The sequence below is a fragment of the Ixodes scapularis genome, unplaced genomic scaffold, assembly GCF_016920785.2.
Source record: "Ixodes scapularis isolate PalLabHiFi unplaced genomic scaffold, ASM1692078v2 PGA_scaffold7__128_contigs__length_106722199, whole genome shotgun sequence".
Classification (NCBI taxonomy): Eukaryota; Metazoa; Arthropoda; class Arachnida; order Ixodida; family Ixodidae; genus Ixodes; species Ixodes scapularis.
In genome coordinates, this window is record NW_024609882.1 from 2,938,050 (window position 1) to 2,960,166 (window position 22,117).

The window sequence follows — 22,117 nt, forward strand, 5'->3', positions numbered from 1 at the left end:
ACGTGCACGGTCGTGCGCAGACAGAACAAAGAAAGAATCTACCTTCAAGGAAATAAAAATCAAACGCACATCGTAAAAGGCAGCCCAACGGTTCGCCCACCTGAAAGTGGTACGAAGCTTCCTCCTTCCCCCTTTTTCACCCCTCTCCTCTCTTCGTGACGTCACGCGTGACGTATCGCGACGTCGGCGCTACTGGGTCACGTGCTTTCTCCTCCTCCACGTGACGGAGAAAGAAACGGAGGCGTGGGAGATCGGGAGCGCGGGTTTCAGTCGGCCAGCCAACTCGCCGAAGGCAGGCTGTGTGTTCGTCGCCCGGCTCCGCAGGCAACCGAAACGTCGTCTGCTTCGCCCTGTGTCGGTGCCGCGTTTGCGTCGCCGTCCGCGTCTCCGACGCGTGTGTGACTCCGGTTTGTGCGCCTGCGGCTGATTCTTCAAACGGTTGTTCTCCCGCTGTGCGGAAAACTTCGTGCATGTCGCGACAGACCGCAAGCGTTGTCGCTTTCCTTAGTGTTCCTCCGGTGTGTGTGTTTCTGGTGGACGCCATTGCTGGTTCCGTGTGTGCCAGCCGTAAGCTCAAATCCGGCGAGGATTCCTGACGGATTAATCCAAGGAAACGCGACAGGTGCCGACTTGGAGGAGCGTCCAGCTCTTCCATTTTCAAAGGTAGGCTGCCCATCCATATTGCGGAGGAAAAGCGATGTGGGGTTCGTCGGCAATCTTATTTATGCAGTTTGCATAAGTTTAGTGCTGCATGCCTTTTTTTTTTTTAACTTCTCAATCCCAGCTTTGTCGACTTGGGCCGTAAGGCTGTCAGTCTAACAAAAACAAACTAAATAAAGTTAACTTCCTATAAAAAAAAAAAAAAAAAAAAAAAAAAAAAAACATTCAGGTTTTCAAATTTACCGATGTATGTGTTTGAACTGCCAGTCTTCCAGCCTGAAAGCTTGTTAGCACGACAAGCAGCTGTTTGCACTGTGTTCGAAGCGCTCTCAGCGCCACCTAGGGGAATGGGGCGGGACTACTCTTAGACACACGCGCCATACGCTGTTCAGTCTGTGATGGATAACTACGATTATGACAACCTTAATAAAAAAAATTAAAAAAAAGGATGACGCCAAAATAAAAATATCATTCGAAGTGTACGTGTTTACCGGAAACACCATAAGTTATTTTTGTATTGCGCAAGTACATGCAGACCCTACTGCGAACGCAAACGACGAGGGTAAGACAAAAATAATAGACGCAGTTATTAATTTTCTCTTCTAGTTAATAACAACCGAAAATAAATTTAATACTTTTTTATACTTTAGAATGTTCTTATTTGTTCGAGAACACACTGGCAGCGCATCTGCAGCAGAATATTTGAGATAAGTTCACTCTCAAAATTCGTATAATATTCTATGGTCGTCCGACTTGCAATCGTTTTACTGTATTTTACTTTTACTGTATTTTACGTTTAACTTTCTTTAATATAGACTTTTAGGGAACCGTTTTTGCAGATCTGATACGGTACTATGGGCCCTCCGGTACCAACTGCGCATGCGCTGCCACAGAAGACTCGCATATATGGGCAGTTCTTACTTGAGGGACCATCGTACTGTATCCATCGAGTGCGCAAAAACGGTCCTTTAAAACTCTCTACTATTCAAATCCATGTACAGTAGTGTCTCTCTACTTGACTTGTTCATTCCACCCACAAATTGTCCATAAAGTGAGACATCCACAGTAACGAGACATATAAGAGGCACGTATTCACCCAATTTTAGCTCGAAACCTATGTACATATTGCGGGTGATCCACAGTAACGGGCTCCCTATTAACCGGTCTCGAGTGTATCTCACTTATCAGTGGGCCGTGTCATCAGTGTGCTTGATAGAAACGGTGGATGGCGTGTTTTTATCCTCTGTGGCTCCTATTTTTTTTCTTTTCATTTGGAGGAAATACGATACCAACTTGACCACGTTGGTGGGTGACCCTCGTTGCTCTGCGAGACTCTATGCAGCGTCCGGCTGGCGAACTTTCGCTCGCGCAGACGGGGTGTACCGGAACATTCAGACTGGAGGCCGTCCGTAACCTCCCGCAACGCAAACGAAACCAAGTACAAAGAAGGCACAAAAAGGACCGCCTAGGCTCGCCAGGGCATTCGCGCAGGCCCGTGGTGAGTGAGTGTGGCCAGGGCCGGAATGCGGCATCACGCAGCGCATCAACGTCGACGAGTTAACGAACAGGGTGACAGGAGCGGCGACTTAACCCGAGCACGCGGGAGGAAGAAAATGGACTCCACGCGCCCGCGATTCCAGCGTACACAGCTCCCTGGTTGCTTTCCTTTCGTCTTCTTGCCGCTATGCGACCCCTAAACATTTTTTTTTCTTCCCGCGTCCACGTTTTTATCGCAGCTTAACCAAACGGTGAACGCGAACTTAATCTGCAATGTAAATCCCCGCAACTCCCAGCCAGACATGCTAGAGCAATTTTCGCTTTCCTGGTAGCGAACATTCGCTCTGCAGCTTGGCTAGTTTCATCCACTTACGGCTTTTTGCTTTTCCTCGTTCGCATACTAGCGTTGGGTTCGGTTAGCTTCTTTGTTTCTGTCTTTTTTTTTCCCCCTCAGTACTTAACGTATGAGGCGTATGATTCTAACGGCAATGCGAAACTGCTCTCGAAACAATCATGTTCAAATCTACTGGAATTTCGAAAAGCACAGTTTCCGAAATTTGTTTAAAGTTTCTTTATATTTTAGTAATAATAATAAATCACGTAGTAAATTTACATGCGCGTTTGTTATTAGTATTAAGCGAGGGAGTCATGGTCCTCAGCGCAGTATTTGTACAATCGTACCTCCAGAAAGAGGAAGTTTAAGTGCGAAGCTTTCGGCGGCGTTTCTTCAATAGACCCTTCCCGAAATTCACTCTGGCCACTTTGATCACTATCATCATCATCGGAAAAATGGCATATGTGCCATACCAATGGCGGCTTTCTATTTACTGATGAAGGAACATGTTGAAGATACTCCTAAGCTGAGGATTCGAGGCCTATACATTCTAGACGTTAGCACGTTGCGAAACCGGAATTGAATGCAAGCGCTGCGTAAGTGTTCATTTCTGTAATTCGAGCCCAGTGAACCTGTTTGTGGCACAAAATCGACTTCGAAACCCCTTGACTTATAGAACTTTATCAAGGCGTCTGGCTGGGTTGGCGCTTCGTTCTGACTGGTTGCATCGTTGTGGGAATCGAGACTGGATGAGATGATTCAGAAAAACCTGTATAGCGAAAAGTTTATTCTCGTCTGCCGTTGACATGCAAAGGTGACGGTGCCCGATAAAATACTGCAGGCTACGGGTTCATTGCCGCCATTCGTATGGCAAAAGTTAAACCGCCATTGCAGCCACCAGATGGCGCTGAATTTCGGAAAGGGTCTATTGTTAGAGGTTATGAGATGCTTGATAAGCAAATTGCCGAAACATTCAGATGGCCAACGGTCTGATCACTCGAATGTTTCCGCGAGAGGGTCAAACGCTTCGACTAAAAATCTCCAGAAATCAGCTCACATTTGAATGCTGAATTGCAGACAAAGGTCTCGACAGTCATCACACGTACTCTGCGTACGTTGCAAAAGCATACATTGTCGTACAGTTTCGCAGAAATCTTATGTTCTTGAATATTTTGCGCAGCAGTGGCGAAGTAATATATTTAAAGTGAATAATACCGTCGAATCCCGTTCATCCACTCCACTTGTCATAGAATTCAGCCTTCGGGTCATGGGAAATTTCAGTTGTATTTGATAGCGCAATTATTAGCAGAGTTTGTCGGGACAGAAGACAGCGATGTTTTATAGAGAAAGGAATGATGGATACGGCCGAACCCTTGGATCGGGCATCGGCTTAACCCAGCTAGCCAAAGACATGCCAGCTCCACCCTGATGCTGAGTTCCGCATGTATGCTGGGGGAAACAATATGTATTTGCCGCGTTCGGCAGTAAACGGGAAGTCGAAGTGTCAGGCTTGTCCTGGATCGTCGCAGCAACCGTTCCATAGATCCGGTGCCAGTGGCCGCCTTTATTTGCAATATCTCCATGGATGCCCGAGTGTACAGCCCGAGCGATAGAAGTAACTGCTTGTACAGTCCAGGACTCTATACAAAAAAGCCCGGGCGGGCGCGTGGCTCAGGAGACCTCCAGTGCTATTTAGCGGAAGAAGGACGAGTTGTCGTGGAGGCTATTGTGTGAATGAGCGGCTGTTCGGCTTTTGTCGCCACTCCCCACTTGGTCGGCAAACAATTACTGAGATAAAACCAAGAAATAATTGTGCTCGTTAAAAAAAAAAAAAAAAATTTCGTGTATTTGCAGGTATCCCGCGAACTTAGTATAAAACGCAAAAAAAAACTGATCGCTCAACCTTCCGATCGGGTAGACTCAGAAACGCTCCATTTTAACTTTTGTGGCGGAAATGAGCATTAGCTCGGTGACACCTGGTCAAGCGAGGAGTGACAACAAAAAACGGAGCAGCCGCTGGAGTGCCTTCATATTGTTAGAGCTTTCTCCCGGTAGACTGCGCGGCAGGCCGTGTTAGACACGCGCTCGCCGAGGCTTCTTCATATTTATTTACTTATGTATGTATTTACGATACCCTCAGGGGCCATAAGGCGTTACAGAGGGGAGAGGGCGTTATGTAAAATGATGGAAACTGCGTCTCGAACTTTTGTTGGCGTCCTGGATGGTGACGATGTCCTCGTTCGTGACTGTACCTGAATAAGCTGCGCTTCAGGTATCGACATCAGGGTGCCTCCATTTTGGCCCTTGATGCAGAGCGGACGCAGATGACGTTCGCTACGATTCGAATATGAGACTTCTGGGGCTAATTATGTGTGGTGTCCAGATGCCCCTGCGTAATCGTTTTACTCTATCGCAGGCTTTTGTTTTTATTTTTTAAACATTTTTGGAGGCGTGTTTTGCGATTTCGCATACAGCTTTAAATAACTGGCAGCAACCTTTTGAAGAACCAAAATGTCTGAAGTAGCGTTTCTTTGTAGCTTGTTTAGCAGCTGCACTTGTAGCTACTCACGCTCCGTCCTTGGCCTAATTGGTTCGCGTCGACGACTTCTCCGCGGGTCTGGTCGTCTGGATGAAGGAAGGTTCGTCTGGCGTTCGATTGTAGTCCCTCCGAGGACACATTGTAGTGCGCGCTCGAGGAAGGAAGTGGTCGGGGAATCGAAGGTCGACTGCAAAGCCTCTCGGCTTCCCCGAGGGTGCAACGAAGCAATGAAACCAAGTACGGCCTGCCGCGGAAATCGGCTTTCCAAGGCGCGGTTGAAGGTCAAGCGGTTAAGCCACCCCCTCCGGAGACCTGTCCAGCAGGTCTGTGGACAATGGCTTTTTGCGGAAACTAGAAACTTTCTCAGGTCCTAGCGATTCTTTTCTCGTTTGTTTTGCTTCGCCGTGCAGGGCGTTGCCCCTTCCCAAACGAGTCTGTCAAGGAATTTTCGCAGAATCGGTCAAATATGCTCACGTTGGCGCCATTTTGGAAACTTCGAAATGTGCCGGAAGTAACAATACGTTTCTGCTTCTCCTGCAGGTCATCTTCTTGATAGCTCATTGTTTTCAGCCAACTAGTGCTCTACGTTTGCCAAGGTGCATACAATCCTCAGCTTAACTGAATACCTAAAGTCCCTTGATACTTTTTTTTTACAAGTGTAGACAACCAATACAATTGACAAAGCACATGGCGGAATTCAGTTCAGTCATCCGCTGTGTAATGACAACTAATACAAATGACAAAGCACATGCCTTTGGAAGCACGTGGTGGCATTCAATTCACACCTCTGCTGTGCGCCGCCATTCACTTCCTAAAACCTGCACCGTCACGCAGTCGGCGCTTCAAAGAATGTCGCTACTTGTAGCAAGCTCTTATCTCCGGACTTAATGAATACCCACAGCTTGTCAATGCTGTCAGGTGAAGTACACGGGAAGGATAGGCGCACGAATACCCCTTTTATTGCATTTTAAATATTTTTTCTCGTTTTGTACGTTTTTTGTTAATTTGATTAGCCCGCGGAATATGCGGACCCTGCCTGGCTAAACTAGACTTAAGTTCTGACGCAACCAACGCTATCAGCTGATCGGGTTTATCAGAGAACGTCAAGAAACGCACAGTCATGGTGTTCGTTATGTTTCTATATCTGCTCTATCATCGCTGACCCAAACATAATTAAAAAAAGGCCAAATGATTTGGCTTTTGACGCTGCTTGAATGGTCCCATGAGCTCGTACAGTTGGCTGCGTCTGGACTGAAGCTGAAACGAAGTATAGAATGGCGTCTGCTTTAATGTTGTGTCTCATCTGACTTCCGTTGTTTTGTTCCTGTCGAGGGAATGTGACTTTTGATCTGGTAAGCTGTACGCGGTTGTCAAACTCATTAATTAACGTCAGGTCACGTACACAGTAGTCGTCTTGCGAGATTCGAACAGGCCAAACTCCGGAGGTCGAAGCCAGTCTAGACATTGGGAATTTGCAGTACTCGACACGTTGCTGATAAAACAAGAAAAACCAAGTAGCAGTCTAGCCACTACCCAACCAAGAACAGTCATATTTTGAGCTATTTTCGTTGTCTGCCCGGTAGGATGCGGTTTCAGCACAAAACATATCTTCGTGTTTACATTCTGTACGAGGAAAAAAAATGCTTATCGAGGTTCGATGGTCGCTGAAATTATTTGCGCTTATCTTCTGAACTTTTGTGCCTTGTCCATATCGGATAAAACGCGAGCAACGCCCTTATCAGAGCTAGCCTGGAACATCGAGTGCCTGGATAAGAACACGGGCGGCCGATCCACTGAGGAAGTAAACACAGATCTCAGAGTGGTAAATTTATTATTCATTACCTTCTTCATCTAAATATAAGACGCAATGAACCGAAGCCAAAAAAATAAAAACTATCAGCGTACATTTCAGAAAACTCTGATATCATAAAGTCATTGTCCCATGGCACTTAGATAAAAACTTCGCGAGACTACAGGTGGAAAGGAAAAGGCCGGGCCGGTTCTCACATGCAGCGAAGCGCTGATGTAGCGCTGCTCACGTGTTGTCTGTTATGAGCAACAGTTTTGACGGTGCGATACAACACGCGCTTAGCGCGAGGTCAGCGCTCTGCTTGTAGCGCTCCGCTGCATGTGTGAACAGGCCTTAACAGGTTCAGCAACCGCGCATGCAGCTTCCGATCAAGAGCCTGGGGCGGCAGAAAAACACTCGCGAAGCCGCTACTACGTGGTAGGCGTACCGCGTATTCTTCAAGTGGGCCGTCTACTGCAAGAGCGACGTTAGAAAGTGAAACATTTTAAAAGGAACGCAGCAGTCGTCCGAGCATCTATAGGCGACAGATCTCGAGAAACATCACCCCGTCGCCTTACACTCTAAAGTCGCACACACACACACACACTGTATAGGCGGTAGGCATGATGACAGAATTATATGCAGACACGTGCTCGAGGCTTCGTACATATGTGTGCTTCAAACGTGTCTGTAAACAGTTCTTAGGGAGTTTTAGGGAATTCTTTGAGGGAACGAACTGCCCGTGTGCGAATCGTCAGCCATAAGACGTGATCAGTTCGTACGGAAGGGCCCATCGTGCCGTATAGGATGTGCAGAAATGGTTCCCTAGAACTCCCTAATGTGTAATAACTGTGACGTCATACAAGGAAGAGACACGCCTCAGACAGTGTTTTGTGTTATAGGTTAGCAGTGCGAGCGCAGATTAAGAAGTCTGGTGCGCCTACTTTCACGCGAACTGCTTGAGGGTGACAATCACGGTATTTTCCGGAAAAAAACTAGGGGCATGACGAAGCTAAAAATTATGCTTAGTCCTCAAAGAAGAGAACAAGAGTTTGCATTGTAACCCTGACGATGACGTAAACACGTGAAACGCTATCCTATAACCTGTCTTACCCTACGATGAATTGGGGTCCGAAGGCTGGTGGGTGCAGTACTACCTCAGAAAAGCTTGTATCCGCACAGCAAAACAATGTGAGAGAGAAATTCTTATACGCAGAGTGTATGAAGAGCACTAATATTACACGTATTGCTCTCTGTTGTCATAGCGCGCTTTTTTATATTAGTGAAGTAAAGGTAAACGGTATTTAGTTTTCTAAGCATTCATGGTCATATTTCGTAATCGTGTCGGCTGTTTGGAGAAGTTGGAGAGTGCACAGGCAACACTGACATAGTCATTTCGCCTGGGGCGACGTTACTGGAACCACTCGGATGGGAAACTGCCACAGAGCCTGCTTTAAAAAAGTGGCTCCACTCCGTACTCGAGAACCGAGCTAATGGCGACCGCAACGCCGCCATTTCTCCCGCAGCGTCCATTCCGGGAATTGCAGGGCTGCACGTCGAGTCGGGCAAGGCCGGTAGCGCCATCTCGCAGTAGCTATGTAAAGCAACTTTCATGTTTCAACTCGTCGCTAAAGGGTGGCGCTGTTATCGTATTTAGCTCGGTCTTGGTGGACGCCAGCGGCCCAGGTTTCAAGGGTGAGTTTCCCAACTGAGGGTTTTAGTAACGTTGGCCTGGGGTAACTGAGGTAATGCCGACAATGTTTGACCAGAGAAAAATGGGCGATTCCCTCGCCGGTGGGAAAGGGCAGAAGGTGATGTTGTTAAGTTTACTTTTCTTTTTTTGCCCGATCCCCCAAACCTTATCCCGGTAATATCCCACACTGCCTGGTGATAGTTAGGGGGAGAAATTGTCTTAGGGAAGTGCGGGCGGCATCATATGTTTGTCTTTTTAGACTTAGGGTAGGTGGCGCAAGCTACCGCCAGTTACAAAAGGTATAGCCATTAAATGGAGTCTACGGAGGTTCTTGAAAAAAAAAAAGAGTTAGAAGTGAATTCTAGCGTGTTTCTACCCCCTGAACCCGAATACCCAAGCCATTTGCTGCGTAAGTAATGTTAAACGCTAGGAAACGCGAAAGACAGTCGCGGTACGTGACGTCGTCGATGGATCCTTTGGCTGCCCAAGGCTAGGGAAGGGAGGCGGCGGGCTTCAGCCCTATTTTGAAATAGCTCTTATGACTCTCCGGCGCGTGGCATTGAAACATAATCGTGATATCTGTTATTCTAAAGTCCAAATGAACGCAATTCAAGTGTTCTTCCTCAAACGCAAAAGTGCCCCATCTTCCCTATAACATCCATCCATCCATCCGCCTTAGCCATAACAATAGAATCCAATCTTTGTGCACATACTCTAGATAACAAAGCCGTAGTGCTTTGTTATGTTTGTTGTGTGTTGTAGAGATGTCTTCATCAGCAAAGGCCAACACTGGCCTTCGCCAGTGTTGGCCTTCGCTTACGTAGTCATTACTACGTAGTTAGTTTTGACTAGGGCAGAAGCATATATTCTGTTCACCCGATATACCGTACTCGATACAAAGGGAATATCCACCGAGATTAAATCCAACCCTTTCGCTTTAAGGCTAAAGCAAATTACAGGTTCATTATACGTCCGTGAGTATAATACTCTATATGATTTTTATTCCGTTTTGTCAATGTTGAGAACATAAAAACAACAACAGCAGCGTGTTATACGTCCCTTAGTATAATACTCTACGATTTTTATTCTGTTTTGTCAATGTTGAGAAGATAAAAACAACAACAACAGCAGCGTGCGCAGTTACACAAACGTTGTATAATTTTGTTTCCTTTTTTTTAAACACGGTTTAATATGATCTGTCCCCCCCTCCCCCTTTTCCTCTTTGTCTTTAAAGCCGCACTCGCTTGGGATCAAACTACGTGTGTGCTCAACTGACGCGGTTAGAAACGACTCACGGACCGTCAACATTCAGGAGCCGACAGGTATAACGACAAGTCCCTGGGACCACACACGCACACCCTGCAGAGTAAAGAGCACACAGACTTGACGACCCATCCATCGCACACACACCCACAAAAAAATAAAAAAATAAAAGAGGAAGATTCGGTAAGCAGCGGACCGAGTAAAGCGAGCAAAGCGCACTTTCCTACCAGTACCACAGCCTAAATTCTCCTGACGCTTTTTCTTTATTTTTTTTTTTTACTTCATCGTTTCCATCGCAGCCAAGAAGCACCTTTCTTTCCTTGGTTTTTTTTGCCCGTTCTTAGACTCCAGTGTACGCACTTCATCTGTCTCGACCCACGAGGATTCGCGACCACGGGAACCGGGCTGTGGGACTGCGAAAAAAGAAAGGCGTGCCGTTAGAACGACCACACACACACCGACTGCGGGAAGCAGTCGCCTTTACCTAAACTAGAGCACGCAAGCGCGGGCAAAGTAAGACGAGTTACGCTACGAATTATCCACCAAATCATTTAGTGGCGGTGTCGCGTAACTCTGTCTACGACAATGAGCCCATGGCCGGTTTGCTGGTCAATGCGGGTATCTCTGCCCGCGGCTACTATTGCCACAAAAGGCATTTTTATTCCCGGATTTACCAGCAAACCGGTGTCAGGATGAAACCACCTGCCCGCCTTATTAGTATCAATACACCCGCTGGATTTGTTTAAAACTATTGTTAATGACTATTTTTGCGTTAGTGTACCATGACTGTTATTACCTATTATTTTTGTCTATTTTGATGTGTTTACAGTTGCCTATTCCCCACTTTAGTTACATTTTCGCCATGAGGTACCGTAATAAGTAAATAAATAAGATCATAACAGTCCAAATACACGGAAACACGAAATCGCCGTCGCCTTGAAGCTAAAGGGTTTGTTGGCCTAGATTTAAAGTATAATTAACGAGGGTTGGCCGTCCTCCATCTTGGTACAAATTTATTTTCTGTTATTTCCTGGTCATCCATACACCTTTCTTGTAAGTTGATGCGTCTTACTCATTTAAACGCTCAATAGAACTTGGTCGAGATTACTGTGCACGGTGATTTTTTTCGAGTATCAATCCCCCTGATTATACGCATTAGGTCCTATCTACCCTTTGCACGCTCAAAGAGTGGAAAAATTGCTACGTCGAGAGGTCATCAAAGCGCGCTGCACGTGGACAATGACGCAGAACGACCAGAAATCACCGCTGCATTGTTTCAAATCGGGACCTATTTTCCGCAATCGAAGGCGGGTTCAATCGTTGCTTACCTATATTTCGGTTCGAACGCCATTACTTGTTCCTGTGCTTCTATTGTCGTACCCTGGCATGTATGTGTAGGTAAGAAAAAAGGGGGTGGGGGGGGGGGGGGGGGGGGGGCGTGCATCAGCTACCATGCAGTAACTTCAGGAAACAATATTTCGGGAGGGGTGGGTCTATAGACCATTTTTAGACGGTAGGAATCGTTAGTGCACCTTAAAATGGTACCTAATAGTTCCGCTGCGAAGATGCACTTTGCAGAGTGCGGAAGTGCACTGTACAAAGTGCTCTTGTAAACCTCACTGTCCAAAATGCACTTTGGACAGTGAGTGAGGTTTACCAATTCCCAACGCGGCTCAGCGATCGCAATTAGCCGGTTTCCTCGCATTGGATCTGTCAGCTCGCCTGATTCGTTTCCGCAAATCCTATGCGCTTTATCATCAACATAACCGTCATCATCATCATCTGCGTCATGTCACACTTCGGCTGCGTGTGCACAAATTAAGCAAGTTAGTTTCGAGCTGATATTAACAATAACGCGAACTAGGTCGCTCGTTTTGTTTTATGATCTTTTAACCAGGCTTCATCGACGGCGAACAAGTGCGCTAAACCTTTTGTAGCAACGCGACATCGGCACTTTTTTTCTCCATTTTACTGATACATAATATTGACGAGCACCAAATTCCACTGCTTAGGTTGGTGCCCAAATCCACCACGGTAATAGTTCCGGTGATACACATTAAACTTCAAAGAAAAGGAAGAATGAAACGGCGTGCGTTTTATTCACGCTAACTGGATTGCGCTATTTCACAGCCGCACCATACATGATGCTAACTCTCCAACCTTCGTTGAACATCCGCGACGAGAGTGAGTTCGAAAAACTCCATCAGCAATGCCGAGGAGAACGCTCTCTCAATGCCTCGCTTTTCATCTCGTCTTGCTTCCGCTCCGGGCGTCCTCTTCCAACCGGCCCGACCAGCTCTGCCACCGAAGAGTTGGTTTTTTCCCCGACACATTTTGCGTTTCTGTCGCTTCCTTTCTGAACGCAGCTCCGCTGCTGCCCCAGTCCATTCTTTTTAGACCCGTTATTTGGCCACGTCGGCCAGCTCGGCTCTTCGCAATCGATCACTGGGGAAGTCGGTGAGCCGTTGCAAGCAGGTCTTCGCCGCTCGCGTCGGGGATTAGAACGCAAGGTCGACCGGCCCAGCGAAATTCGCGTTGACGCCTCCAACGTTGCGCGCGGCCAGTCTGGGTCAGGCGCCGACGCGCTCGCCTTTGTGCAAAAAATAAATCATGAAGCGAGGTCGGCAAGGTGACTGGCGGCGAAAAAGGCGGCCGTGGATGATAGCCATTCGCCGCGAGTACTTTGCTGCACCAGGGCTTTTCTCTATGGAGACAAACAAGGGTAGCAAACGTCCGCTCAAAATGTTTTTGTTTCAGAAACACGAGACCAAAAGGGGACGGGTAATTCTTCGACACAACGTTTCTCTTCATCTTTTTGTCTTTTTTTTTTTTTCTTGTACAGAAAAATTTAATGAAAACGCCGATTTTTATTTCCAAAGAATATGCTGTTTTCAAAATGCCACCAAGCAACATTGGCGGTCGCCATTCCTTGTGCACGAAGCGCGTGATTTGATCCGAGCCCTGGCCGAACGCTGACTTCACCCTCGTGTCCAATAGTGGGGTGGAACGTGCTTATCCGGGGCACTAACTAAGGCTGTAACATTTCATGCTCGTTGATATATTACGTAAGTAAATTGCGAAATGTAACCGATGCCGTGTTCGCGCTAACTGCGTCGCAGTGCGTACGAATATCGCTTCATGTCTGTTTTCGAGTTACAGCGACACATAAGTTAAGGAAACAAAAAGTTTGAGCCTTTAGCCGAGGTGCATCGTCGAATTGAATATAGCATAAATATGCCAACGTCAGATTATGATAACAATTGTTCACCTAGGCTTCGTTCGGAAAAATCTGTAATATGAACAGACATAAACAACCTCATACAAAACAAGAAATAACAACCCAAAGATATTGAGAACCAGACACCAGTAAGCTAAATATTCCAAGTACCCTTCGAAGTCTACGCGGCGCCGAAACGTGCATATATTAAGAAAAGAACCACATGTAAACAAATGAGTAATTTTACCAGTATGTACAAAACGACGCATTCCAGGATGTGCTCACCTAGTTTCCTAACTATGTTATATTGAGTTGTAGATGTTTTCATTTGTTTAATCAAGCGTATCATACAACTAGCCAACTAAACCCAGCAATTCTTATGAGCTACCTGTTAGCAAACAAGAAAGTCACTCTGCCTTATCAAACGCCCTCAAAATTGCAACACCGCACAACCCTCCGACACAGAAGCATCGCCCGCGGGACCCACCTCTACGATCTCGCCCTGGCACAGTTTAGCGACGCCCGCAACCAACAACTTCGACTCTCGGGCAAAGACGGGTCGGAGGGAGAGATTCCAACGCGGATATCACCATCCCCCAACCCGCTCACAAAACAGAGTCGGGGCTGTGTCGTTTCTCTGCGCAACGGCAGATTGCGGCAGCTTCGCGGAAACGACTGTCTCAACGCGCGACGCACACCAAAAAGCCGTTACCGTTCGAAGTGGAACGAGCGCCGACCTTCATCAGCTGAGAATCTGTGCAGCCGCAGCCCTCGTTTAATATCGCACCGTATAGCGCTCGCTCGCTCTCGAGCGTGCGAGCGAGCGCGGCGCCCCCGTTGATACCGCGTCGACGTTTGCGCTGCAACGTCGTCGACCTTCTAATGGTTCTGGAACAGCGGCCCGCTTCGGGAACGGAGAAAAAAATAAATAAATAGCGAGAGCACATTCGACGTCACCGAGCGCCAACAATGAGATCGAGGGAACGACTCACGTCGCGTGTTCCCTCTACCAAACAAGTCGCGAGCGTGCACGGTTTATTTTTGTTTTTTGTTTTTCTGGTTGTTAATCCTGATCGGCCTTAATCGCGACGCCCGCGATGGAAAGAAAGCGACTCGGGATCAGTTCTCGATCGGTCTTCGTTCCCAGATGACTGCGTATGTTTCATCCGCTTTCGTGCGTGTGCGGCGACGTGCGTGTGACGGAGATGAACGCGATGAGAAGCGTGAATGTATCTAAGCGGCGAGTGTCCCCGGAAAACGAAGCTACGGTTTTCCAGGGCTAATGGGGCCAGTTGGCTCGGTATAGCACCGTGTTTTGTCGTCGTCTTAGTCGCGGCCTTATATATAAGAGCAATCAACTTACGAATTAGGACGCATTATACGACGATCCCAAGCCTGTTACTATCGAAGTGCTTTAGTAGACCGTGCTATAGAATAGGCTTCCGCAAGATGTGAATGCACCACCGAAGGCAACGTTCTTGAGCTAAATCGGGGTAAAGCCAAAAGGCATTCTGATTCGTTTCAATCTTCCCAGAATCCTTGGGCTAAAAAAAAAAAAAAAAAATTATATATATATATATATATATATATATCGTCGGTAGCTTACCTTTTGTACTTTCGCCACAGTTTCCGTGCATTCTGCAAGTTCGTGCACCCAGAAGTTGATTTCTCAGGTTTGTAGCGATTGGAATTGTCCATTAACTTTCTTCGACATTTCCAGTGCCGTGATTTTGCAAAAAGATGTCACTGATCGGTTTCACAATGACGTATTCGGAAAGTGGTAAAAGTCGACTACAACAATTCGCTTACAGATTTGTATAGCTACTTATAGTTATTACCCCCCCCCCCCCCCCCCAAAAAAAAAAAAGAAAAAAAAAGAAGAAAAAAAAGCGATCTATTAATTTAAGGTAAACATTTATAAGCGATAATAATAAATGATCCATACAATTAACCGGTGAATAAAGAACGCACGAAGATAACAGAGTAAGATTACAAATTCTTCACATAGCTGTGTACCTGTTCATAGTTCCGTTTATACGAAAACATAAAAGAAACACAACTCCATTCCTGTCACAGAACCCGATAGGATAGCAACATGAAATCGAAACAGGAGTTATTTTTTCCAGTAGCAGGACAACGTCCCTAGCCATTCCTCGGGATCCGACCCCGCCACCCAACGAGAACAGGCGGACGTGACGTCGCAGTCTAATGGGCTCGTCCGCGGCTCGCTTCCAAACTCCCATTCCGACCCTTCCCCCCTCGAGCTCGCTCGTAACTGTTTCCGAAACACGGTTACATTTCAGTTCTCCGGCTCACGCAGAAAAGAACGGCCGCGACTGGCCGTTTTCATATTTCCATTCCGTGTCGGGAGGACGTTGCTATGTCGCCTTCCCTTTCGAGGGGTTCTTTTCTTTGTCGCGTCGCCAGACGCTATTTCCGCCGGCTGGTTGGCCCAACAAACACCATCTTAACCGCACTTAGAGACAACGTGAAAAAAAAGAAGAAAGATATAAAGCATATAGGAAGTGTACGAAAGCGAAAGCCGTCCCCGCGCAAGGACGAAATTTACACGAGGTGGAAGAACTTGCGGCGAAAGCGAGAGAGGTTATCAACCCTGGCGAGCATTTCTTGTTCTAGGGAGCTTTTCTCTTTCTGTGGAAGCGCGTGCAGCGGCGCAGCGGTGTCCCCTCTCGAAATTTAGGGTGGGGCGAGTGAAGAAGAACGTTGGAGTCTTGAAAGTTCCGTAACCGAGGTTAACGTATGGGTCACCCTTGCGAATGGACGTCTTTCTTTTTTTCTTCTTTTTTTTTTTTTTTTTTAATTTATTTTTTGACGTCCCCTTTCTGCTTCCATCACTGAGATCCTGAAAAAAAAAAAGTATATATAGCGTAGGATTTCAACGCAATATTGCCGATATTTCTATTGTACCATATAATTAATTGTTGACTCGAGCTGCGCCGTGCTTAATTGCAGCTATCTTCGGCTCCTCATGGCTTCCACTTTGGTTGATGATATTTCTGTGGAAACGGTTCCGTTAAGATAGATAATTAAATATAAGGCTCGTGCAACATGTAGTATCCAAATATCTAAAATGTTTTTCTTTTTGTTTTCTTACGAATGCGCAAGAAAGAAAAACTCACATTGGACAGAGCTCATGTTTCCCCAGCTCCACAAACACCAAATACTGCTCATAGATTGCTCAAAGAATAATAATGCGCAGTAACCTATCGGATTTTAGTTTCGAAAAGTTCCCAAGTAGCGAAAGGCCTACCTGGACGTAACGGCGAGTAAGTCGGTACGACTCAGATTTCACGCTTTCTTATAAGGCAAACAGCCTGTCAGATCTCCAGGCAAATCTTTGTTTTCACGACGAGCTGACCCATTTTTGTTCGGTCCGCCTGCGATTTAAACGGGATCCACTTTCGATGCGCGCCGGAACGAAAGACCGGAAAACAGGCTGCTTTACGGAAGAGCGATTTGGACGTCAAGAGCCGAGTTTTTCGTCGCTCCCGGATAAGCAGGACGTCAACCAAACGTTCGTGGACGAGGAAATGACGTGTTGATCGTGAAACTGGAAAGGCTGGAAGCCTCTACATGCACCCGACACCTGTCTGGTTGTTGGGGATTTCGAGCACTGGATTAAGAAAAATTCTGGATGGCGAGAAAAGAAAATGTTATGGGGACGAGACGGCCTGATCCAAGAACTAATTTGTGGGGGAGTTTAAGCATAGGGGCCCCAACGCTTTGGATCCCCAAGCAACTACCGCGCATGCCCAGAACTTATGTACTTGCGCTTTCGGAAAAGCCCAATAACAGAGGCGAACGCTCGAGTGGTAAGAAAACGTTATGAATATTGAGAACTGTACGGATGACAATCAGGATGAAGGTTAAGAAATTAAGAATATGTGGGTGTTGTCCGTGGGCGCCTTCGCAATATTTACTGAAAATAAAGGAAATGCCGGGGCGTTCATTATATTCCCGCGTGAGGTTCTAAACATAATTGTTCATAAATTGCTTATAAACAAAATTGATCGTGACTCAACCGCACTCGTTTTTGTGAATGTGGCTCAACCAACCAGCGTGAGTGTGCTCCAAGTATCTAGTGCTTAAATGATGATTACATGATTTGGAAAATACGTATTTGTTCTGCCGGGTACGATTGGGTGTTTCCCGAGATATGCCCCCTTTATTCGGTAAAACAACTTATTATCTTGATCCACCCTAACTACTTCCGTGCGAAGTTGATTGGCATCCTTCCAGAAAACACAACGTCGAGTTTCTATGCCTCATTCCGCTACTTATAGGAAGGCTCTTCCTTCGCCTACGCATTTGTTTTTCTTTTTCTTTCATCGCGGCACACTAGCTCACCAAAAGGTCATCACGAAAGTGAATGCGGGCGACCCTACCCCGCTAGTAGTGTGATTAGCAGCAGAGGAATCAGGAAGACTGTAGACATAATGAAATGATGACACGGCAGGAACCATGCAACGACCGGATTGACCGACATCGAGACTTGTTCCCGAAACACCACCGCGTATCATTCTCACTAATGACTCGGCAGAAAACGCATCATTACTGCGAGTCTACGACGCGGACGCCACTCTCCTTCATTACGTCTTCCGCAGGGCGTAATCCCGAACTTGTAGACTATATTCCCTCAGGGACGCGTCCCTCGGTGCACTCTAACCCTACCACCGACCATCAAGACAAAACGTTTCGGTCAGGCGAACTTCCCGGCCCGGACAAGCTGCCCCTCGCGGCAGATAACGAGACAAGAAGACTCGTCTCGGCCCCGTCGACGGAACGCCTCGGCGCCGCGGACAAAGCCGAGCGAGCTCGTCCCTTTGTCGTCCTCCGCGAAACGTCCCTCGACGTCGCCAAGTGTGCCGCAGTTTTCTCACGACGACGGTAAACGCGAGCCTCCTCCACATTATCTTTTTTCTTCTTGTTTTCAATTGTTTTATTTGTTCGTAGTTGTTCTAGTTACCCGCTTGCTGTTTGTACACTCGGCGCGGCCCGGCTCTTTTTGACGGGTTCGCCCTCGAGCCTCGTTCGCATGTCGCGTCGCGCAGTTTCATAAGCGACGCGGTCGGCGCGGCTGGGAGAACATTATTACTTTGGGCCGGGATGTGTGTGAGTACGCCGGCGGGGCAGTTTCGCGTAACGTGCGTCCGCTGCGCGCGCGCGAGGCGCGTTGACTTCCGCGTACAACGACGACGACGGCCGACGCTCCTACCCACCCCCCGTTTTACGAGAAGGGGACTTAATAGTTCGATCTCGCCAGCCAGTTTGACTACGCCACCGCTGGCGCAATGCATCGAGGGAACTTAAGCCTTTGTTCACGTGCGACAACCTCGCTGGAGTTATGAGCGAGTAGAGCACGAAACGGCACGAGCCGTCTTGTGCACGTGCACTGCCGCCTGCGCCCTCTGAACTAAAGTTATGGCGGCCTCAGGCATGCGCCGAACGCTTGGTGAAATGGGTCTATTCGGTCGCTCATTTCTACTTGTTTCCTTTTTAGAATTAAATTCCGTTAAGTAAAGTTAGGTTCTTCGCAACCGACTAAAGTGAAATGAGTTCTTATACCATAGAACCATAACAGTGTGACTGAGGTCAGAATTACCTAGGATTAAGGGTGCCCGTTTAAGTGGAGTATTATAAGTTTTAATTTTGTCTACTGGCGTCCGTCGACACACTAGGGATGCTGCGTGGGTCTTTCTCTTAAAAGGCGAAACTAGTTTTATCGTATTAGAATTTTAGATTGATCATCTTCCGCAAGTTCGGTCTCACACGTGACTCGTGCGTATTTGAGCAGTAGCGGTTGAAGTTTCCTCGCTTCAGCGTTTCCAGGACGATCCACCAGATGAGGCCGCTCTATCCTTCTGGACAAGTACCTTTCTTGAAACTGCGTCCCATACATATTCGCCGGAGAAAGCAAAGTTCACCAATGCATGCGGGATCCTCTAACATAAAGTCTTTGACGCGCATCACGCATTCAAACGAAAGCGCACATCCAAAACCCACGGGTTCAATCTCTTATTCAACAGCGCCATCTCGTTTTAATTATAGCAAACTCTTGCAGGAACCGAGGCACCACTCCATAAGAGTGGTCCGCTCAGTCGCATCTTGTTGCCGAATCCGGGACAAAATTGGGTCCTTAGTTTTTTTTTCGAGCGAAGAAGTCTGCTCGGAGGTGCGTAGTATATGTAATGACATTTAAATCTTGGCCCCCAAACAAAATGCGGAAGCACATGGCGTGCAAAGATACGTTTTTTTTTTTTTTTTTTTCATGCATCCGGTGTAAGACTGTTTGGAGGAGTAATGCACGATGGTACGGAAGCCGCGTCCTGCGCGTGCGCAAAGTGGGGTACGCGGCTTTTAATGTGCAATCAGCACGCACTGAATCGTAAGCACCTAATCTCGGAAGGTATCCTTTTTTTTTTGTTGTTGTTGTTCTTGTTATTATTGTCGGCTGCACATTTCCCGGTTCAGATTTTCGGGGCGCACGATTCCTGAGGGAACGCGGTCTAGAGAAGATGTGTGTGGCCCAACACTCGAAGAACGCGCGTGTTGATCTGCCGCACGTTTTCGAATGCGCACCGATGTTCGTTGCTCCGCGTGACTTTGTGCTCACCTGCCCTCCTCCCGCGCATTCCGTGTACATTTATACCGTATATATGAATACGCCGGCATGGATGTCGAACGAAGCCTGCGCGAATATATACAGAAGCTGTCGAGTGTGCTTGGAGAAGATTATAGCCTAGGCAGCGATCGCTCACAGTCGAGTAACATATCAGATATACTCTCGATTTTACCAGATAGGAAACACGATAACGTATGCTATAGTCCCGCTTAAGATATCCCTTTTCAAAAGTTCATCGAGCAACGCTGGCGGTCGCTATTTTTGGAGCACAAAGCGTGCATTTGGATACGAGTCTTCGCCGAACGCTGACATCACCGTCGTGTCCAATACAATGCTCAGAGTGCGTGCTAACAAGAATGGCGAATTTGGATAATTAGCGCAGCCGCTCCTAGATGGCGCGCACTTTTGATAATGATGTAATAACCCTCGAAATTCGAGGGTTATTAATCAAGTCGTTGCCGAATCTAGCTCATCTGCGCATGCTTACGCGCATGGGTGGTTAAGAAGATTAAGAGATGGGCGATAACGTGTGAGAGAAACTATCGAACCATGAGGGGGACATTAAAAATAGGTATAAATTACACGTTTGGTTTTTGCGCACGCTTTTCACACAATACCGCTTCCATTAGAGCATTTTAGTCCGCTCAAACTTGCGTTCCGTCCGCAGGTCTTGCACGAAACCAGAAGTACAGCGACGCTGCCCTGCACCGGGAAACAAAATCAGACGAAAAACACTCTTGGTATCTTTCAGTCATGGCAAAAAGTTTCAGATACGTCCGCACCGTGAATCCAGCGATTGATAACTTATAGGCAGTAGCCTACACAGCCACATATTGCGGAAATCAACTTCTGTCGTACAGGTGGTTTCTTGTATCGGCGTCCCGATCACTTTACCCCATCACCAAATCACAGTCACACAAGAAAGCACACAGACAAACACACGCGCGTGCACGCACGCTTGCACCTAAAAAACAAACACCCGACCTCAACATACCCCAGTTCATCTTCTCTGCCCCGATAACGAAACGGCACGACACCATATTCCCAGTAAAACACCGAAAAAAAAAAATAGAAAAAAAATACACATAAAAAAAAAAAAAAATACAGCAAGTCGACGGAATCCACGAATCGGCGAAACGGGGTTTCGTAAGCCGGGCTGGTTGCCTTTTATCACGCGGTGTGTGCGCCGCGGGCGGCAGCAGCGATCCCGGCAGCCACCTCCAGCCCAGCAGCGAAATGAACGGGCGGCCAAGCCACACACACACACACACACACAGACAGGGCCGGCGGCAAGCCACGAACGAAGCCAGGCCGAGAGTCAACGTCCGCAACTAGGTCGCTCACAGCGCCAGCTGAGCGCGCGCGCACACTCTCGCCGCCGCCATCTCTCCCTTCGCAACCCGCTTCCCCGTCGGGCGGCCTACTTCTTCGAGTCTTCGACACAGCGGAGACGCTGTTGCGTTGCGTGCGCCAGGAACCGCTAAGCGCCGTTCACCGCTAAGCTGACAGTGCGATGGACGCTATGCGCACTCGCCGGACCAATCAGCGCCTCCCTTTCATCGCCGTACCCCGCTCTCTGCGCGTGGGGACGGGCGGGAGCGAGATCACGTGGCCAAAGTTAGACGTACGACTGCTCCATCGGGCGTCTAACCTTCGCCGCACTGTCAACTTAAGGGTCAAAGGGGTATGGAACGCGACGCGGTACTTGGACGATTTGTGCGCTAAAGTCGCGGGCTCCACCGCTTATCGCACCACCCCCCTCGACCTTTCGGGATAGCTGTATGGGTGTAAGGCAACGGGTCCCTGCGTCTCTTATTTCTATAGACAGCAACGTAAGTTCTCGCCCAAGGCCCGCAGCTACCTGTTCCAGACTATAACTCAGGCCTGTCGTGTAAAGGGTTGGGGGTCACGTAGGCCTGCTGCGAAGAAATCGTAATTCTTTCTGTTTCTTTACTGCCTTCTTGGACCTCCGTTCCTCACACGCCCTTCGTCATGAACCCACGCTCTGAACGACACTATCAGCGCGAGAAACACAGTATACATGGCGCTTTCTCGACGGACAGCGAAAAGCAGTATATCAACGGGGCTGGGAAGCAATCTCCAAGTGACGGCATGCATGAATGGAGTGAGTGTGAGACATGGCGAAGCCCACGAAGAGATAGTATCTCATGCGACGCACGTGCTTGGCCGACATGGTTTATTTGATGGCGGTGTATGGGCGTAGGAAATGACCGCGTCGGACACGCGTCCAATACAGCTGAGCGTCGCAGCGGCGCCCTTGTAGCACCGGCACGGTACACGTAATCCGTCACGAAACGATGGATTGGGGTTTCGAGTGCGGTTCGCTAATGGCTCGCTTCCCTCATAGTTCCATGATCTTTACTTTCATGGACTGAAAAGCAAAGTCCAATTGAATAATAATCCATACGCATCTGTTTGATTTACCTAATAGGATTTTGACATGTATATGACACATGACATG

The 22,117-nt window shown here is 47.6% G+C and overlaps 1 protein-coding gene across 2 annotated transcripts in view; it reads left to right on the forward strand.

Moving 5' to 3' along the window:
* The first annotated feature begins 255 nt into the window (after positions 1 to 255).
* Positions 256 to 22,117, forward strand: part of LOC8028919 — a 168,809-nt gene continuing 146,947 nt past the window's right edge. For both annotated transcript variants that reach the window (XM_029990686.4, XM_029990687.4), the window contains exon 1: positions 256 to 663. The gene's annotated coding sequence lies outside the window, so the exon portion shown is untranslated. The remainder of the gene's footprint in view (positions 664 to 22,117) is intronic.